At 40.6% G+C, this 15,659-nt stretch overlaps 6 non-coding genes across 6 annotated transcripts; all 6 read right to left on the reverse strand.

Annotated features, from left to right (window-relative positions):
* Window positions 1–5: 5 nt before the first annotated feature.
* trnap-ugg lies at window positions 6–77 on the reverse strand. The gene has a single exon. It is a non-coding gene; the product is annotated as a tRNA-Pro (tRNA).
* Window positions 78–640: 563 nt separating this feature from the next.
* Window positions 641–712, reverse strand: trnap-ugg. The gene has a single exon. It is a non-coding gene; the product is annotated as a tRNA-Pro (tRNA).
* A 302-nt stretch (window positions 713–1,014) lies between these two features.
* On the reverse strand, window positions 1,015–1,086 carry trnap-agg. The gene has a single exon. It is a non-coding gene; the product is annotated as a tRNA-Pro (tRNA).
* A 387-nt stretch (window positions 1,087–1,473) lies between these two features.
* trnap-cgg lies at window positions 1,474–1,545 on the reverse strand. The gene has a single exon. It is a non-coding gene; the product is annotated as a tRNA-Pro (tRNA).
* A 925-nt stretch (window positions 1,546–2,470) lies between these two features.
* Window positions 2,471–2,542, reverse strand: trnap-ugg. Its single transcript has one exon. It is a non-coding gene; the product is annotated as a tRNA-Pro (tRNA).
* A 330-nt stretch (window positions 2,543–2,872) lies between these two features.
* trnap-agg lies at window positions 2,873–2,944 on the reverse strand. Its single transcript has one exon. It is a non-coding gene; the product is annotated as a tRNA-Pro (tRNA).
* Between the last annotated feature and the right edge of the window lie 12,715 nt (window positions 2,945–15,659).

Genomic DNA, 15,659 nt, shown 5'->3' on the forward strand with positions numbered 1-15,659 from the left:
TCTTTGGGCTCGTCCGGGATTTGAACCCGGGACCTCTCGCACCCAAAGCGAGAATCATACCCCTAGACCAACGAGCCATGACAAACACAAGCTATACAATTGCATCTGGCCCAGTGTACCTTTTTCCCACCAACCACTGTTGGATCCGTACATCCATACATCCATTTGTCTTCACTTTCCCGGTCAAGTCGCAGCGGCATCTACTGACTGCCTTCCAAAAGTTTCAACTGGGAACTTCAACATGTAGGTGCAGCAGTTTGACTTTCACCTCCTTCTTAGTATGTCGTGGCCTCCCAACTGTTCCTAAAAGTTACAATTTGCAAAATTAAGCAGACAACCCACAAGGAGCAGTCGGATTCCCAAACCTCAGGGCTAATCCGGGATTTAAACCCAGGACCTCCTGCACCCTAACCAAGAATCATACCCCTAGACCTATGAACCCTAAAAGCCTTAAACATGCGATTGGAGCTGGGTGAAATTTATAGTGTACCTTTTTTCCCAGCAGCCGCCGTTGTATCCATCTATCTATTTGTCTCCACTTCCCAGGTCATGAGGACATGCCCAGCATACCTCCCAACTAACACCTTCAACATGTAGGTGCAGCAGTTCCACTCTCAACTCCTTCTTAGGATGTCCTTTTGGGCTCGTCCGGGATTTGAACCCGGGACCTCTCGCACCCAAAGCGAGAATCATACCCCTAGACCAACGAGCCATGACAAACACGAGCTATGCGATTGCAGCTGGGAGACTTTGGCCCAGTGTACCTTTTTCCCACCAACCACTGTTGGATCCATCCATCCATACATCCATTTGTCTTCACTTTCCCGGTCAAGTCGCAGCGGCATCTACTGACTGCCTTCCAAAAGTTTCAACTGGGAACTTCAACATGTAGGTGCAGCAGTTTGACTTTCACCTCCTTCTTAGTATGTCGTGGCCTCCCAACTGTTCCTAAAAGTTACAATTTGCAAAATTAAGCAGACAACCCACAAGGAGCAGTCGGATTCCCAAACCTCAGGGCTCGTCCGGGATTTGAACCCAGGACCTCTTGCACCCTAAGCAAGAATCATACCCCTAGACCAACGAGCCATGAAAAGCCTTAACCATGCGATTGGAGCTGGGTGAAATTTACACAGTGTACCTTTTTTTCCCAGCAGCCACTGTTGGATCCATCCATTTGTCTCCGCTTCCCAGGTCAGGTTGCAGCGGTTTCATGCTCAAAAATGCCTAGATGCTCTCTTCCCCTGCGTCCTCCTCCTCCTGTTCTTAGGGGATGACGAGGCATTTTAAGGACAGAGTGAATATGCAGCACTTCTACTGAAGTCTCCTCCCAAGGGGACGTGCCCAGCATAGCTCCCAACTGACTCAACTGTTACCTTCAACATGTAGGTGCAGCAACTCCTTCTTAGGATGTCCTAGCTTCCCAACATTTCCAAACTTGGAAAACTAGCCAGTTAACCCACATTCCTCCCTTTGGGGCTCGTCCGGGATTTGAACCCGGGACCTCTCACACCCGAAGCGAGAATCATACCCCTAGACCAACGAGCCCCTAAGCACACTCTGTCTGGGATTTCCCCTGCATTGACTGCTGTTCAGGCCTGTGACTGACTTGAAAGGAATCTTCGACATGCAAGCTTTTCCTTGACTCTTTCCATGCCTTCACTGTTGAATTCAGCTTTGTGATAATTGTCTGGAAATCAGAAAAAAATGTGGCAGCCTTTATGTAGGCTTCATTCAGCCCCTTCTTCTTACTTTGTCCAAGTGCAGTGATTGATCTTTGTTGGTCAATAGCACACACTGCACAAAAGGTTCCGCGGAGACTCAATCTTGGACCACAGGATTCAGAAACCTCTTCACATACTCACAGTGTTCACATCCCTTTGACAATGAATGACCAGTATTAAAACTGGTTAAACAGTGAATGACCCATCCTACAGAGGTTGCCAAGTTTGTAAACCTAAATTTGGGTGATTTTGAATGCATCAAATCTCATCAGCATAGCAGTTAAATCACTGGTTTTACAAAGACAATGAACCCATGGCACTGTGCAGATATTTGTCAGCGCACACACAACAAATGCACCAAATGATTCAAAATCTACAGCAACTCGCATTGGACGTGGGCTCATCTGGGATTTGAACTCTCGCACCTAACTTGAGAATCACACCCCTAGACCAGCCAAAGAAAACTTGAACCATGTGAGTGCAGCTGGGTGAAATTTACATTGTGTACTATTTCTCAGCAACCACTGTTGGATCCATCCATCCCTCTCTCTTCACTTACCAGGTCAGGTTGCAGCGATTGCATGCTCAGCAAAAAAGCCTACATGGTCTCTTCCCCTGCATCGGCCTCAGGCGCTTCTTAGGGGACACTTTCGAGAACAGAGTGAAGCGAATATGCTGAGCAGCAGAGTATGCAGCACTGTCACTCCAAACCCGGTAAACTAGCCAGATAACCTACAGATATCCCTTTTGGGCTCGTCCGAGATTTGAACCCGGGACCTCTCGCACCCAAAGCGAGAATCATACCCCTAGACCAACGAGCCATGACAAACACAAGCTATGCGATTGCAGCTGGGAGACTTTGGCCCAGTGTACCTTTTTCCCACCAACCAGTGTTGGATCCATCCATCCATTCGTCCATTTGTCTTCACTTTCCCGGTCAAGTCGCAGCGGCATCTACTGAAGTCTCCTCCAGCGTCGATGTGCCCTGCATACCTGCCAAAAGTCTCAACTGGGAACTTCAACATGTAGGTGCAGCAGTTTGACTTTCACCTCCTTCTTAGTATGTCGTGGCCTCTCAACTGTTCCTAAAAGTTACAATTTGCAAAATTAAGCAGACAACCCACAAGGAGCAGTCGGATTCCCAAACCTCAGGGCTTGTCCGGGATTTGAACCCGGGACCTCTTGCACCCTAAGCAAGAATCATACCCCTAGACCAACAAGCCATGAAAAGCCTTAACCATGCGATTGGAGCTGGGTGAAATTTACACAGTATACCTTTTTTCCCAGCAACCGCCATTGGATCCATCTATCCGTCTATTTGTCTTCACCCCCCAGGTCAGGTTGCAGCAGTTGCATGCTCAGCAAAAATGCCTAGATGCTCTCTTCCCCTGCCTCCTCTTCCTGCTCTTCGTAGGGGATGGCGAGGCATTTCAAGGACAGAGTGGATATGCAGCACTTTTAAGTATGATCCTGGTGTTTACCGAAGCCTCCTTCCCAAGAGGACGTGCCCAGCATACCTCCCAACTGACTCAACTGTTACCTTCAACATGTAGGTGCAGCAGTTCCACTCTCAACTCTTTTTTGGAATTATTATTAAGAAATGGTCCAATGGATGGATCCATACATCCATTTGTCTTCACTTTCCCGGTCAAGTCATAGCGGCATCTACTGAAGTCTCCTCCAGTATTTATGGACACAGTATACCACCGAAATGTTTCATGTGGGACCTTCACCATGTAGGTGCAGCAGTTTGATTCTCTCCTCCTTCTTAGTATGTTGTGGCTCCCAGCTGTTCCTCAAAGCTTCACACTCGCAAAATTAAACAGACAATCCACAAGAAGCAGTCAGATTCCTGTCCTCTAGGGTCGTCTTTAGCTCAGATTTACATTTTGAACTGGTACCTCTCAAACTTAAATATACACTTACAGGCATGTATGGGTTGCAAGCCAAACGACTCATTGCTCTTATATGGAAGAAAACAAATAGACCAAGCATTAAAGAATAGATCAACAAAATGGCATCATGTATGGCATTAGTGAAAATAACAATAGACAAAATGTGTTTGAGCACATCTAGAATCCTCTCATTACATTCCTTAGAAATGCAAGCATTAGAGATACCCTAACAGAGGGCAATTATCTTATAGTTTCTTAAAAATAGACGAGTATCACCTTTGAGACAAGAATGGCATTGAAAGTTCTAATATATAATTTTTATGTATTTTTTATTTTTGCTTGTGTATTTGTTTTGGTACTGCTCTGTTGCTGCTGTTTTTTGTTTTTCTGTGTGTGGGTTGATGTCACCTATTCGTCTTTTGTTAGTAATATGTTATTGCTAGTGTAATGTTTTGTCTTTGTGTTATTGGGAAGGGTCTGGAGAAGTGGGGTGGGAGGTGGAGCAACATTTTTTGTACTTTTCTTTTGTACTTATAAAGGAAAACTAATAAACATTGTTCACAAAAAAATATCCAAACTAATAGGCTTATAGTCATATGTCATTGATCTTTTTGGCCTCTTGGGTACTGTGAAATATTTGTGTTCCCCACGTCATTTTCTGGTCATTTTCTATCCTGGGAGCAGTGGGTCATGACCTGTCTATTTCAGAGTGGTTCATCTCTCTGTCTGCTGAGGTTGGCTGGGGTAAGCAGCTGTCTTGACAAGGCAAGACATGGTAACCTATGGTAACCAAGGTCAGATGGAGATATGCTTTGCTTTGTGCAGACAGTCAGATTGGTCTCCTCTTAGAACGGATAGCAAGTAACTTGTGTACAGACTACATGACTTCAGTTAACTTTAATCAGCACTGTGTCTTGTTTATAGTTCAATAAGCAATAGAGGCATAGATGTGTGAAGAATAACCTTATTTGGAAGTAGTAAGAGTAAGGATTCGGTTAAGGGTTTAAATACTCTTGTCTGGAAGTAGACTGCAGAAGTGAGTGGCATTGCACAGTGTTTCATTTGTACTGTAACTCTGTTCTCCTCGATCAAGCTTCAGTAAGTGCTCTCACATAAAACATCCTGGTCTCCTGCCAAGTTTTAGGACAAAGCACACACAAGTGAAAGCACAAAAATTAAATGAAATTAAATGATCCAAATCCAGAAATGCAACAAATGTATATGTTTTGGTATGTGTTGCATTTCTGGATTTGTGTTTGTGCTTTTACTCTTGTATGTGCTTTGTCCTTAGGGACACCATACTTGGGTGCAGCAGAAACAAAGTGTGAACACCATGGTATTAAAACACAACGCTGACACATTATTACCCTTTAGGTTAATATGGTGAATGTTTTAGCATATGGAGCAAAATTAGTATTCATTTGTTGTCATGTTTCTGGCCCAGACTGCCCCAGACTGCACTCCCAAGAAAAACAACAGTATAGGTGGTAAATTTAGTTGCCAAAAATGACCTTTAGTTATGTTTGAATGCCAGACGCCATCTAGCAGTTGTAGTAATTATGACCCAGAGAAGTGATGCAATTCAAATGATGTGAATTAGGTGACAAATTTCCATATTTGGTTGGGTGGATGGATGCAGGAAACTGCTGTTCGCTTCCCGCCTCCAACTGTGTTTGTCATGTTTCTAGTCGGGACAGTTTTTTAAAAAACGTAACTACGATTGTCATGGTGTTTACTGTTGCCATGGCGACAAAAGTTGCCTAACTTTAAGGAAGTAGTAACTTTAACCCACACCACGTTTCACATCATATTAACCCAAACCATGATCTTTCCTTAACCCCGCCCAAGTGGTTTTTGTGCCTAAATCTAACCAGACCTTTGTAGCGTTGTAACACCGTGAAACATAATTATGTTTTAACAGGAATTTGTAACGGTTTTGGAAAGCTACCAACAGAGGCAGCATATTAGAAAATGGTCCTATGGGACATTTCGGAGTGCATGGTACAGTCAACCTTTTTGTTCTGGCCAGCTGATGAATTTAAGTATATTCACTCTCGTTTTAGTTCTGTTTTTGGTCTTCACTAACTCCTACAGTAAATATCTTGCTCTTTAGTGGCACTCAAGTATGTTCACCAGCTAGTTGCTAACTTTATCTATCCACCATTTGGTGCTGGGCAGTTAGCTTATAGTGGGTTTATCAGAGCTGCCTGCTGCTGCCACAAAGGACACTATGAGAGCAGTGAGAGTGAACCAAAACAGTAGAGATGCCAAAGTTCAAAATTTATCAGTAAGCCCTATGTGTTATTTATATTAACGAACAAACTACGAGCTACGTCAATAATAATAATAATTAGCAGTAAATATGATTATTATCAGGATTATTGATCTAGGGTAGTAAAGCGTCAGGCATCAGTGTATTACTAGTGTTTTTTATTTGAATAATAGATTTATGGGCATCATTATATCTTTAAATCTTTAATTTTCTGAAAAGCCATGAATAAACCTAAAACCCATCATAATGTGTTGTTTTACAAGCTGTGATAAGTTTTATTCACCAACTGGAAAGATAAACTATGAAATTGTCTTCCTTTCCAGGGATGAAAAACAGTGATCTCTGCTATCTGCCCAGCTCCCTCTATAAATCCCAGTACAAATGAAACATAAACTTGCTGGGTTCATGCCAAGGTTCAGCATCAATATGAGGGGGGGCGGGGGGTTTCTTATATATTATTAATGATCTCTGGAAAAACAATCCACCATCGCAGCCTGAAGCAGTGCAGTTCTCACACAGCTTTCCTTGCAAACAGCGATGGAGGTGCAGCGTGAGCAATGGTACCACCTGCTTTGTTATTCAAAGCATATTCCGAATATAAATTTAGTTTAATTGGAAAAGAAAAACAACTGTGCGAGCATAGATTATGCATAATCACAATAATTATTTCCCTCTGTGTGTTACTTATTTTGAGGTGAGTATTCTGTGCTGCCTAATGAATGCATCACCTAGGAGGGAATAAAAGGACATGCAAATTAACAACAGAGATGAATCACATTCAATTGAGAGAGAGAGAGGATGAAAAACCCCTGATTTGATTAATTGTCACTAACTCACTTTGACTTTGAAGGAAATAGCATTTTTGCGAGAAAAACAATATATGAAAAAATGCATCTAAAGTGACATTCCAAGTTTGACATTCTGTAACATAATTCTTTTGAGAATTGTTGTCTCGACTTACCTCACCAGTTTATAATCCTTTAAGAAAATTTCATCATCATGGGATATCTGAACCTCACTCTATCTGCCTTTCTTTATACTGTAAGGGTCCTTGCTTTGCTGCTAATAAATCATGTCCTAACATGATAGCAACAAGCTGCAATAATTTGATTGTTGTCACTGTAGCATTGTCATATTGGAAATTTAGAAAATGTGTTTTGACCCTGAGTTTTAGGTAGAAACATTGTTTGAGTCGTATTCTGAGCAGAACTGTTTTGCCAGCAGCTCCTGCTCTGTGATATAATCGGATGATTTGTCAAAAGCACAACAGTAATCAGCTAAATTATATTAGCAGGTGCTTACTTTACAGTAAGTTTTAAACGTGGGGATTCATCATTCTCATCTCTGAGGCAAGCGTTCATGCCCAGCATGTATTCAGATATGTTGATGTCATGACTGCAGTGGTTTAATTGCCATTACAAGTGTATCATGCCGAGTGCCCCCCAACATGCCAGAATCAAACACCTCAAACACATTTGCTGCTGATGAATTTGATTGGACACTGTGGAAAACATTACCTCAAAGTTAATGTTTTCTAATCAAGCCTCCTGAGCTGGACCTAGTCCTTGGCTATTCACAGCACTGCCAACTTTCCCATTTCCTTTCATACGCTCATTAAGTCGTCAGCGAAGTCAGCCACCTCCAATCTGATGTCTGAGCAATTATCAGCTTCAGTCGGGCTGTGACGTTTGACGATGCAGTGTTTAACATTGCATGTCTTTTTAGAGAGTCTGACGAGACAGCCTGACCTTTGAGGCACAACAGGGAATAATCACCATGTAACTACAGTCACTGTCACAAACCATGTTGAGCTCCATGTCCTCAGTCTGGACATACATGCACAAAAAAAAAGACTTGCTGGGAAAAGTAGCATTAGCAAGGGAGGTCATCCTTTCTATCAGTTTCTTTTAGGTTACAGCGTTAGAACTCTCTGGTGCATTGGCTAACTCTTGATTCTTATTTTGTCAAACATCTAAATGTTGAGCCTACAGGATAGTATCATGTCCACAAAGCTAAAAAATAAAGTTAAATAGACATTAGGAAAATTGAGAATGAAGATTAAAATGATGAACATCAGCTGTAGAAATGTGCCTGTTTTGCTAAGAGGGTAATTTCTAATGTGCCTGTGACTACAGGAAGGGCACAGACCAAGTGACCTTGGCAGGATATGATGACAATGGGGCTGTATTGCGCAAACAGCATAAATAGCATGCACAGCAGTCTCAGTGTGTGGGCCCTGATGCTCTTTCCATTTTAACAGGACATTAGTGCTAATGGTAATGGTATCTCAGAGGTTTCCAAGCCTCTTTCCAGTACTGCCCTATATACTTGCAGCCATAGAGCATAGTCCATTAAGAAAGCAAACATGATATTTTTCATAGGTCACACAGGGCACAGGGTAAACATGGCTATGCCACAAGCAATTAGGGACATATCGTGCTTTAGCATTTTAGTAATGCTTAAAGTTCCAACATTATCCTTTAGTAAGAGCCAGGAAGGAAGAATGAAAGAGGAGATTTTCTGGGGAAAAAGGTGAAGAGTTAACATTTCCAGCAATCTAGACACAAAGTCATTAACACGACCATGTGACATTTAAGCATCAGTTACTGAGAACAAAGGTTACAATGGATGCAGAGAAATGCTGTGTAAAAATCAATCTATTTTACGTGTGTTCATTTCACGTGTGAATAGGCGTGTTTTTCCACATCCCTCAACTGAAAAGGCTCTTTCTGATTACGTCCTTTGTGTGTGAACAGTGCACACGTAAGCTGCAGCAGTGACTCTCACGGAAACACAGAGTTTGACACCTTTCATCAGACTCTTAACGCAGATGTGAGAACCTGCATCGTTTGATCCAGCCTGGGATTAGTGATGGCCACAGTCTCTTTATGGCTCAGGAACTGCATTGGCTTGACAACAGCTCAGCGATAAGCCTGCCATTCTGCCTACTGACTCTGAAGTCAGCACAGCTAATTAACAGTTCTGTCCTGTGCTGATTAATTTATTCATTGTAGCCTCATTTATTTAATTGAGTAAAGGTAAGTCATTTGCATGTACTTTAATTGTTTTCCCCTCACAACTTTACTAACCATAACCACTCTACATTAGATATTATTAAAAAATGTTCAGTTCATTATAACTAGTCAACTGAGCAGTGGATGATATGCAATACTTCTTTCCAACACCTCCTTTACGGATCCATCAATCCATTGTAAAAACAGGCTGCGAGCAAAGTGTGTAAATAAACCCCACATTGGCCGTTCCAGGAGGGTCAATAAAACTACAAGCTGAAATGCATTTAGAGATCCTCAATGAGAATCTCATTGTTCATTCTGCCCCTGCGATTTGCAAGGATCCCCCAGCCAATCAATACAAGGACCATTAGGCTTAACAAACCTGGTTCGTCTATAAACTGCCCACAACCTCTGCAAAGCAACAACTGGGACAGCCTGCCGATCTGTAATAGCTCAGAGGTAGGTGGTTTGTGCAAAGCAGGTTGCAGTTTTACTCTGACATAGTGTATCGTGGCACACATTTGTCATTTAATACCAAAAACGTTTGACGTCTCATGTTAATGTACATATTGTGACGCAGATAAACCTCCAACTATGTGCAGTATGCTTTCAATCTATGTGTGTGCATGTGCTCTGTTTATACCACACAGTTTGCTATAATTTGACATTCAGCAAATGGAGCAATACATGACCAATTTTTTCCATAATCAGAAGCTCTATTACAGCAGTTTTTTTTTTTATCACTGTCAGTCATGTTACTCTCTGGCAACAAGCTTTGGGTGGCTGCAAGACAGAGATATGGAACTTGAAAGAAACAGGAGGAAACCTAATAGACAAACCACGGCCTTATGCAGTGTGCTGACACAGTATATCAAGATTCAACATTCAAAATGATGTGCTATGCTTTAAAAAAACCCTACAATAAATAACAATTCAGTGATCAAAAGTCACTGCTCTTACTGACAGCAGAGCTATACAGCTTGGAAGAATACATTTACTGTTTATTGTTATTCAATCATTTTTTTGGAAATGTATTGAATTTTGAGTTATTCTATTACAATGGTGTGCTAAGAACCATTTTAGTAATGAGCCATTTAAGACAGTCTTTTCAGTTGCATAACAATGCCTTCTTGCTGTAAAATGACTACAAAACAGAAGCATTTGCAGCTCATTGCCTAATTAAACAATATTGCTACATGATTGCTACCACCAAAGTAAAAATACGTTACAGAAAATAAGGTAAATTTTGACTGCATTATATTACAGTTTGCTGTTCAGATTTCTGGAAAGTATATAGAAATGAACACAAAGTCCACAAAAGAGCACTTTGCTGTATGTTCACATACATATGTGAACAGAAACACGCACACACCGAGGAATCCTGCAACACACAATTTTGTTTCACCACTTAATTGCCTTACTTAGCCTCACTGCTTTTGTAATGGGTAATTGGTTGTCATGACAAACACTCTCAGTCTATTCATAGCTCGGAGGCTTGTGTAAAAACCCCTCTGCAAAAACATTTGAAGACAGGACGTAGGAGATTTCTGATGGAAGCTTGCCTCCACTCCAAAAGCTACAGTAGGAGAAAGGAAATGATAGCCTGTTATTTCTCTTCTGCCCAAGTTATCTGTCAGCCTGATGCAGGGAGACTCCTCAAAAAGAAAGGACAAAACGGACCCCACCTTTTCGTTACATACAAGAAAGCAGTCATTCAGAATGACTATAAGAGCCCTAACTGCACACTTTCATGCTAAAAGGGGACTAAAGCATTCAGTCTTTAAACATCAGAAAAGAAAGAAAAATAAAATAAATAGAGTGAATCATTTTCATTAGCGTCACACTGATGTAATGCAAACGCACTGCCTCTGCTGTAATTTCAAGTGTTTTTCTTTGCGAGGTGTAGACATTGTCATGACATGTAAGCATCAAATAGGCTATAGCAGACAGCATTCTCTGAGACCTCCAGCTACTGTGTTACCTAAACACATGCGTTATTCATGTTACAATAAAGTGAATAGACAAGACTGTGAGATATCAGTGCCCTCTGAGTCACAAACATATAACTAAAGGAATGAATGGAGGAAGGACTTTGCTGACAGCACTCAATGGTTTCATTGCTTTGACCTTGCTGAAAAAGGTAACTGGGCATGTTCAAGAAATCATCAAGGCTTTATTACACCCAGACATGATCTCCAAGGTAATGTGTTTTCTTTCTTTCTTCTACCTCTCATTTTGTCAATGTAGGTTTTATTGTTTTAATGATAAAGGATGCTGTTTATTAGCTTGCCGTACCTAGCAAACACCGAGCCTACTATCGTAACCCAGTTGATGTGTATAGAAAACCGGCAGGCTACCAGCTAAGCTAACTGTTAGAAATGTTAGAAAGTGTATTTTTTATGATTAAAAGTTCTTAAAACAGTATTAATTGAACAACATTGACATATCACCTTGTATTGGCTAAAGCTGTTGTGGCAAACATTAGCCTACACATTCAGCAGATGAAAAGCAGCATTAGTGTAAATGTGTAACATTTGACTTTACATGATCATAAATTTTGCAGATACCATTTTGCTAACAACATTGTAGCTATTTTTCCCTGATACATTTTGTTTCCTGACAATACTTTGCAAAAGAGCAAATAGACAAAACAGTGAAAGGAGTCTGACTGAAAGTAAAACTCCATCCATCCATCCTAGTGACGACAGAGACTTTTATCACTTTATTACTTAGAGCTAATAACTTGCTTGACTTTTAATTATGTATTTATCACCTAGTACATCTGTCACTAATGTGTCAAACCAGTCTCAGAATGAGCTCTCTTGATTAGCATTTTGTTAAAAATCACAGGCTAATGGCTGGACCCAGTGTCTTCATGGTATCATTCATTTCCTGCTTCCAGCTTTGTGACCTTTGAACTGCAAGAACCTCATTAGCCAAATAGAGATGGTTTAGCTGCTGTACATAAAGCAACCCTTGCATCACGGTTGAAGGCCCCCCCCCCCCATCACCCACATCCATTGTCACACACACACACACACACACACACACACACACATACACATAGGAGTAACCTTTCCCTGAATCTTTTTGGTAACCACGGTGATGGGCAAAACAGGGGGAAAAAAGAATGAAAGGAAGTTGGTTTCCTTGTATAAGAAAGGTGAGAAGAGGGTTGTCTTGTAGAAAGAGGTTTATTCAGGTGTGAACAAAATGTAGCTGACAGTCGAGATGAGAAAGAAAAGTGGAACAACATGAAAATCATCAATATCTCAATTACATTCAGCAAATGTGACTTTCAACTCTTTTTCAGACAGTTTCCAGACATTGAGCTGATCCTTTTCCACACAAACAACAATTTTTAGGAGACATCAACAGTGTTCATGGCAGGACTAATGTGTGCATTGATTAGCTGAGAAGGTGAATATTATATGGACTCACTGGGAACTATAGTGACATAACATAGTGAACTCTCAAACCCTCTCAAATGTGTTTTTTCTACCTCTACCAGAATAGAGCAGTAACCCTTGAGTAGTAGATACAATGGAGTCCTGAGTTGTTTAGAGGGTTGAACACACAAGAAATGAAACCAATGGTTTCTTTGTGTGGTTGTGTGACAGAGAAAATGGGTGGAATTACACTAGCTTGTGGAATTATATGAGTCAGAGATATAACAGAGACACACACTCACATGCAGACAGAGAAAAGAGAGTAAGATAGACAAATACTGAAAAAGAAAAAATGTTGTTGAAGCTGCACTTTATTCTCAGCTAATCACTTCTTTTGTTAGTTTATCCTTGAAATATGGCAGCGATGCACAAGACGTGGCCAGCTGGTGGTCAGACATTCTTGACACAAAACTAGACTGACAAATACTATTTGAAATGTAGGAGATATTAATCAAGTGAGAAGGACACCGTTGATCCTCAGGCTTCAGCGGTGATTGATTCATGTTGACTGATTGATTGATTTAGTTCAAACAAGCAGTGAGCTGGCATTTTCTAACACTCTTGAAGAAAATCTATGCTGACAAACTCTGTCATTTAAGCACCTTGAAGACACCATACCGATAAAGTCAGTCACTGCAGATACATACACATGTATGCTTTTGCTTCCAGTCATGCATGCATACATAAAGTACAAAGTCTTCTATCACTCCAGAGGATAAAACATTAAGTTCTCTGCCTGTCATTGTCCTAAATATCTCCTATTACCCCTTGTTATTTGCCCCCTGGACAAAAATGAGCTGCTTCATCAACAACAGCATATTTTCTCTGAGTCATCCCATGTCCGGAAACCAATATGTTTGCACTTCAAATGTTCTTCTATCCCAACACCTCATTTCTGCTCAGTTGGAGGTTATGTATTCTCTCAGAGCCAAACAGGACTCAGTTATTCTCCCAGTACAGTACTCTTAAGTGTTTTGTTTATCCAGGGACTTCTCTCTAACATAAGTTAAAATTGTCTTTTGCTGATTATACTTTATTCTCCTCTTTTCTTGTAATTGCTTCTCATCTTTAAAAAAAATCAGCTGCAGTTGTTTGAATCAAGTCATTTGATTACTCTGATTAAGAGTTTTAGACCACATTTGTTTCACTGCATCACAACATGTTGCGTCACACAGACGTGCCAGATGTCAGTTAAGAAAACAAACAAAAAACAACTCATGTTTCCTGTCTAAAATGTCATGCTCAGATGCTAACCAGACCTGAAGCTGTTGATTTCACAGCTCTCCAGGGTGCTGTGCTGCTGGGTGTAGAGGTGTGGGTGTGACACCGGATGGAAAAAAAACACAAAAGTATCTACTGTAGCCTGCATTTGGCAGCTGCTCCTTTAAGCTCACACACACAGGAAAAACACACACACATCAATCTCTTCTGTCACAGTATCCCTTCTTGTCACCATGGTAACACCCTAAAGCTACAGCTGTCTGACTGAAGATTGACTTTAGACAGGAGTAACTTGCTGTGATTTGTGTATTTTGTGTATAAGCCTACTCATACGCACATACAATTGGCAATCAGCCGAAAAGATGCTGAGCTTTTCACCACTTTGGGACAAATGCTAGTAAACACTACTTTATTTACCATGCATTTCCTCTGTTCATACTGTGTAAAGACACCAATTTCGTTCCAATATGATTATTTATTGAAACAAATGCTTCTCTTCGCTTCTCTTGTTGGCACATGTTTCTGCTTTAATATACATCTTAGATATGCCTGAGGTATGTTTTTGCTGAGTGACATTTTGCGGTAGATGTCTACATTTTAAACAGGTTTGTATTGATCCACATGGAGAAGGGGAACAGGAGATTGATCGTAATATGTGACAGCTCTATTTCCTAAACTGGTAAGCCTGCCTTTCTAAGAATGCCTCGGGTCAGACAAAAATAAACCAATGAAAATAATCAGTTTGTAGTGGCCCCACAAATCAATGCATGCAGCGGTCATGTAAGAGGCTGATGGAAGAGAAATGCAAAGGAAGCTCTGAAGGAAACTAACTAAATCGCTGAATCTTCTTTTATCAAAATGAAACATCTTCGGGTCTGATAATCCGCCGCTGTAAATGAGGAACATTTGATTGAGATGTTGCATTCACCACCGTCTCTGGGTGAGTTGCTGTGATGCAGAAAGATGAGATACCGATTCAAAAACAATCAAAAAGAGATTAAAATCATTCATTGGAAAGAGCCTTAACAGTTACAATATGTCAGGCCATGTTTAATCATGACCACTGTGCGTGTGTGTGTGGGTGGATGGGTGTGTGTGTGAGAGAGAGGGAGACTGGCAGAAAGATGTAGTCCTCATGGGCGGAAACGGAGAAACACAAAAATATACAAGACTTAGGGTGGGAAGTAGAGACTAATGAAAATAACTCTAACATGAACCTTGTAACTTCATCACAATTAAAAGCAAAACTACAAAGGCAAAATTATGCTGACTGGCTGTAAGCAGCCTTTGTGGCTATGTTTCACTTTGATATATTTCAAAGCAACATGAGACATCTAACAGAGCTCCAAAAAGGCCAAATCATGTTAACCAAAACTGCAGGTGCATGTGTCAAAAAAACAAAACTATTATTATTACTACTAAAATTATAATGCAATCACATATGATCCACATTTGTGATGGTGGTTGCAATAATGAGTTTGATATTTAGTTTTTTGTTTTGTTTTTCTGTCCTGTTTGTGTTGCCTTCCCAACAAAAAACATCCCTGTCTCAATCATTCAAATAATTGCTGTCTCATATACAGGGGAAGTAAGCCTCATCACTTAATAAAACAAACACTGAACACTTTATTAGTCATTTGTTTTGTAGACTGCTGTAATTTTAGTTTGATGAATGTTTGAGGATTGGCCATGTCAATAAACTGAATTAACAGAGAAACAGTTGGGAGGTGAGGAAGAAGAAATAATTGAGTCTGTGTGAAAATAAGACTGTTGCTTAGTGCATAAAAAGTCAGTTCTTAAAAAAGATATTACCATTTCCAGCTTTATCACTTTCAACCCTCCTCACGTATAAAGTGCCCACATAAAAAGAGTAATTGTCTATGTCCGTCGCCTTTCGTCTTTCTATTTTCTGTGTGTACTGAGTACTGCTGTAGTCAATAGATTTGTTACACTTCATTTTTCAGCATTGCATCTCATCTCATTACATTTCCATCTCATTGCTGTTGCAACAGATGCCACCATAACTCAGCATTTCACCTGCACTGATGCCACACATATCTTCTCTCTCATAACCCTCAATGTGTATC

This window comes from Thunnus maccoyii, chromosome 14, assembly GCF_910596095.1.
Source record: "Thunnus maccoyii chromosome 14, fThuMac1.1, whole genome shotgun sequence".
NCBI lineage: Eukaryota > Metazoa > Chordata > Actinopteri > Scombriformes > Scombridae > Thunnus > Thunnus maccoyii.